Genomic DNA, 6,232 nt, shown 5'->3' with positions numbered 1-6,232 from the left:
CGGTATTGAACGTGGCATAGTTGATGTTGATTTGAAGTAGTACATTGTATTGGATTTCATAATCCACTTTTGTAGTCAGTGTGACTCTTAATGAGCAGTGAGCTCTAGGAAGTTTGCCTCCCTACATGTGGAGGCCCCTCATTGTAAGTTATATTTATTCATTGGCTAGTGAGTAAATATTGTGGGTCACAAATCCCACTGAGGTTTTTCTCACACCGTGTTTCCTCGTTAAATATCTTGTGTTATGATGTGTTCTCTATGTTGTCTTTGTTATTATTATTTGTTGCATTAATTCTTATTTACCAGTACACTGTTTTGGGATGCAAAATTCTTAATAAGTCTAAATATTTTTCTAACCGGTTAGATACTGATTCACCCCACCCTCTCAGTATCTTTGGGACTATCATTAATCCTAACAATTGGTATCAGAGCATAGTCCTCTATTTTCAAAATCCTAATAGCTTGAGGAAGATTCTGACACCAATACAGATGGAGAACTTAAGAGAACAATTGGAAGGAGGCCTTGTAGATTATGATGCAGTGAAGTTGAAGAATATTAAACCTGAAGATGATCTGAGGACTGCACAGTAATTCATTCAAGGACTTCAAGAGAATCTTACTATAGCTCGAAATAAAAGAAAAGAACTTCATGAGAAGATGCAGAAAGATGATGATGAAAAGGAAACTCTTAATGAACTTGTGATCAAGTTGAGATTAGAGAACTATAACATGAAAAATGAAATGCAAGACATGACTATGAGGTTTTGTAAAGACATTGAAGACAGGAAGAAGAATGAAGATGACTTGACTAGGAGACTTAATGATGCTAGAAATGAAAATCTAAGACTCGGTCATGAAAATGATATGCTAAAGACAGATCAGATTCACATGCAACATGATAAAACTGAGCTTATAAGAGAAAAGGGAATTCTGGAAAATGAGTTAGCTACTACAAATCAACACAAAGAGAAATTCAAGAAAAGTTCAAAAGAACTTGATAACATGTTGAAAAGTCAGAAACCTAATGGAGATACAAATGGACTTGGATTTGAAGTTGGAGAAAGTTTTGGTACTACAAATAATCATGATCACAATAAGTCAGTAAGACAACCTAATGCTTACAAGTTTAATGGAAAATGTTTCAATTGCAACAAATATGGTCATAAAGAAAATCAATGTAGATTCAGAAATAATCAGAACATTAATGCACCCACCGGTCAATGTTCCAAATGCAACAAAGTTGGTCATAATTCAGAAAACTGCAGAATGAAAGTGAGATGTTATGTTTGTGGAAAATTTGGGCACTTATCTAATCAATGTAGAACACAAATAGGCATAGGATATGGAAAGGCTATTTAGAAGAATAATGTGACTTGTTATGCTTGTAACAAGATTGGATATATTGTAAAATTCTATAGAAGCAAGACTTCATCGACAAATAATAAAGGATCCATCTTGAAAGGCAAAGAAAAGGTAGATGAGGTAAAGCAATAATTTTCAAAACAATGGATTAAGAAGATAGATCAGAATGTTGATGAGACTAATTCTTCACCAGTAGAACAAAGTATTACTCCATCAGCGGGAGATTCTTCATCCCACTGAGAAGTAACCCTTTGGGGATATTGCAGCAAATTGAATACATGCACCACACAGGCTAGCATCCACACATGAACGCAAGGAAGAACACATCCTGCACAAGTATCCATAAAGGGTGATAACAGCAAGCGGGGGAGAACACAGATCATAGGCCAAAAATTCCATTCCCCCATCATCTGTGTTGCCATCATTGTCTCGATCACCTAGATCTCCGACTGATGAAACACTAGCTTGCCCACCTCCTCCCGCTCGCCCATTCCCACCTGTCATTCCAAGCTTAGATCAAAAATATTGGTAAGTTACTAAACATACAATAACTAGCAATCATACCTTAGTTGTCAATAGGTATGTCGGAGAGGTGTGAAATATTAATTAAGGAATATTTTTGTCTATCCTTTGCATACATTTGTTTAATACATAAGTTACATTTGTAGGCCAATTAACAAATGACGTTTTTGATTAATTAAAGAGGGATAGGATTCAACATTTTACATAACCACTAAAAAGAAACTACCCGGGGTGCATGAGGAGTGCACACCCAACTAAAAAACCACATGACACCAAAACCGGCTAGAACCCAATAGACGATTAGTATAGGAACACAAAAGATAGAGCCAAAAAGAAAAGTAACATCCAACAACCCACCAAAGACACAAAGTAATGGTCTACTATATAGGGTAATTATCATCCCATAATTAATTATACAACAATTTAACCTTATATAAAAATAAAGCTTTTTCTTTCAATCTTTCATAGAGGGCAAAGTGTCCAATTCCAGTGTAGCCTTGACAACAAAGGTGAGGGGGTCCATTATTGCAAAAGGAGACTCCATGTGTCTCTTCCTCTTAGCCTTTCTCATTCTATCTCATCTTGTATGGAATTTAGAGAGGTAGAATTATCTAATGCCATCTCTTGGCTCAAAATAGACATATCCAAAACCTTTTTTTTCAAGATCTCTTGATTCTCATTTAGTTCAGCCACATCAATCCTCTCGACCCTCTAAGAAATTTTTCATTAAATAATGATGTTGTTTGTGTTACAAGGCATGCACCCTTGGTCTCCTTGTGTTGTACAGCACAATGCTCAAGTTTGTGACATGGCTTAACCGCCTCCTATGCATTCTATAAGTCCAATGGTTGTATCAGGCATTAACAGGTCGATCTTTTGGTACAAAGACAATCGTACTTGTAACAAGTGGTATCAGAGCTTGGTCGCGGGTTCAAACCCCTCACTTGCATTGGGGGGATTGTTGTAAGGTGTGTGCCCTTGGTCTCTTTATGTTGTGCAGCCCAACACTCAGGTTTGTGACATGGCTTAATCGCCTCTTGTGCATTCTATAAGTCCAGTGGTTGTATTGGGCATTAACAGGTTGATATTTTGGTGCAATGACAACCGTACTTGTAATAGTTTGTTTAACAAAGATATTAATTCAAAAGTGATATCTTCACATTAACTATGCATTCAATTAAAATGATCCAAACACAACTAAAATAAAATCTCTTAACCAATAATATAATCAATCTTAGTTACCAATTTTACAATAGCGAGAGAGGGATAGAGAGAGGGATATATAGAAGGGTAAAGAGAAAGAGATACATGATAAGGGTTGAGGAGATAGAGATAGAGATAGGTGTAGAGATCAAGATGGAGATGGATAGGGAGGAATAAACAAAGAGAGTTGAGAGAGATAGGTGGAGATGGAAAAGGTAAATATCTAGAGGAGAGGGAAAGAGAGAATGATAGGGAGAGATAGAAGGATAAACATAGAGATAAGAAGTGTTATGTTAGGGTTTCAAGCAGATCCGAAGCAAATATGAACTAACAATTATATGCAGATTTAAATACAAAAGATAAAGAAATAAAACAGGACACAGATAACACAGAGATTTAACGTGGTTCACCCAGAATGGGTTACGTCCATCATACGCAGTCGTCCAATCTTTCTTATTATCCAACAAAAATAGTACATCAACCTTACAATGCCTTAAGCATCCCAGCCACTTATAACATGCATTTTTAGGGCAACAAACAAAGCCCACCCCGACCCCAAACCCCGGCAAGGATACATGCTGAGTGTACAGTACTTTGTCGATCAGTCACCACATTTCAACAATCTCCCACTTGGAGACTGATCAGGCTCCACACCCAACAATCTCCCACTTGGAGACTAATACTACACAACACCACTATACATGCAACATCTGCTAGATAAAACACTAGGACTTGACTAGTATAAATTCCACAATTATCAATCAAGAAGACCAACAGAAACTGATGAAGAAATCAGCTTCTCCTGTGGAACTGCCTTCGCAAACATATCGGCAGGATTCTCACTTGTGTGAATCTTCTCAAGTTGTAATCGACCCTCCTCCAAAACAGTCCGGATGAAGTGGTACCTAAGCTGAATGTGCTTTGTCCTTGAATGAAAAGAAAAGTTCTTCACAAGATGAATGGCACTTTGGCTATCAGTATACAATGGGTGATCCTCTTGTGTCTGACCTAATTCCTCCAGAAAACATTACAACCAAATCATCTCCTTGTTGGCTTCTATAGCAGCAACATACTCAGCTTCAGTGGTTGAAAGTGCAACAACCTTTTGCAGCCTATAAATCCAACTGACTGCAGTTCCCCCTATAGTAAAAACATACCCTGTAGTACTCCTCCATGAATCAATATCACCCGCTAGATCAGAGTCAACAGATCCACTCAGAGCAGCATTAGATCCTTTGAAACATAATGTCGTCGTAGTAGTTCCTTTCAAATACCGAAGAATCCATTTCACAGCATTCCAATGTTCCATACCTGGATTACTCATAAACCTGGTCACAACTCCCACTGCATGTGCAATATCTGGCCTTGTGCATACCATTGCATACATCAGACTGCCAACAGCTGATGAATACGGGATGTTAGACATTTTATTAACCTCTTCCTATGCCTTTGGGCACATCTCCTTAGTCAATTTGAAATGACTAGCCAAAGGTGTACTAACTGCTTTTGCATCCTGCATGTTAAATCTTTTCAACACCACCTTTATATACTCACTTTGGGAAAAATTCAAGGTTCTATTTTTCCTGTCCCGTGTAATCCTCATACTGAGAATTTGCTTAGCTGCACCCAAATCTTTTATAGCAAATGACCTGGCTAATTTCTATTTAAGATCATTTATATGTTGCATGTTAGACCTAGCAACAATCATGTCATCAACATAAAGCAACAGGATAATATAACTCCCATTATCAAATCTCTTAAAATATACACAATGATCAGAATGACATCTATGATAACCGTGTTCAGCCATGAAACTATCAAATTTTAAATACCATTATCGGGGTGCTTTCTTTAGGCCATACAGACTTTTCTTCAACCTGCACACCAAGTTCTCCTTACCTTTGACCTCATATCCCTGTGGTTGCAACATGTAAATTTCCTCCTCCAAATCTCCATGGAGAAAAGTTGTTTTGACATCTAATTGTTCAAGATGTAAATCATCTACAGCCACAAGACTAAGTACAGTTCTAATTGAAGTCACTTTTACAACTAGAGAAAATATTTCATCATAATCTATACCCTTTTTCTGTGCAAAACCTTTTACCACAAGTCTGGCCTTATATCTTTTTTGACCTCCTTCCTCCTCCTTCAGTCGATAAACCCATTTGTTAGGCAAGGCTCTTTTTTCTGCAGGTAAAGGGACTAAGTCCCAAGTCTTATTTTTCATCAAGGAGTCCATCTCCTCTTTCATGCCTAGCTCCCACTGTTGTTTGGCATCTACCTGCATTGCTTTTTCATATTCTTCTGGTTCACCAGAATCCGTTAATAAAATAGAATACAAAGAAGGGGAAAATCTTTTAGGGGGTCTACTTGTCTTCGTAGAACGTCTAACACTTGCAGGAGTTTGTGGGACAATCTGTTGTTGCTAAGCATCAGGTACCTATGCCATTTCATTTTCAGGAATCTCATCCAACACCACATATTCTTGTTTTTCCTGTTCATGCTTCTTTTCTTGCATTTGTTCTTTATACATAACCTTCTCATTAAATATAACATCTCTACTTCTAATTATTTTCTTATTTTCAAAATCCCATAACCGATAGCCATATTCATCTATCCCATATCCAATGAAGGTACATTTCTGAGATTTAGCATCAAGCTTGGTCCTATTTTCTTTATCAACATGGACAAAAGCTTCGCAACCAAAAGTTTTTAGAAAAGAATAATTTACCTTTTTACTAGTCCATGCCTCCTCTGGAATACCACCATCCAAAGGGGTTGAAGGTCCTCTATTTATCAAATAGATAGCAGTATGTATAGCATCTACCCAAAAAAGTAAGGGCAATCCAGCATGCAATCTCATGCTCCTCGCACGTTCTATGATAGTCCTATTCATTCTCTCTGACACACCATTTTCCTATGGAGTTCCTGGAACTGTCTTCTGCTTTCGAATCCCATTTAAGGAATAGTAATCTTCAAATGCTTTGCTGCAATACTCACATCCATTATCCGATCTGAGACACTTCAACTTTTTTCCTTTCTCATTCTCAACCAAAGCTTTCCATTTCTTAAAAGTTTCAAAAACATCTAATTTTTGTTTTAGGAAATATACCCATGTTTTTCTAGTTGAGTCATCAATAAAAAT

Source organism: Cryptomeria japonica, chromosome 7 (genome assembly GCF_030272615.1).
Source record: "Cryptomeria japonica chromosome 7, Sugi_1.0, whole genome shotgun sequence".
Classification (NCBI taxonomy): domain Eukaryota; kingdom Viridiplantae; phylum Streptophyta; class Pinopsida; order Cupressales; family Cupressaceae; genus Cryptomeria; species Cryptomeria japonica.
Note: the sequence above shows the minus strand (reverse complement) of the source record.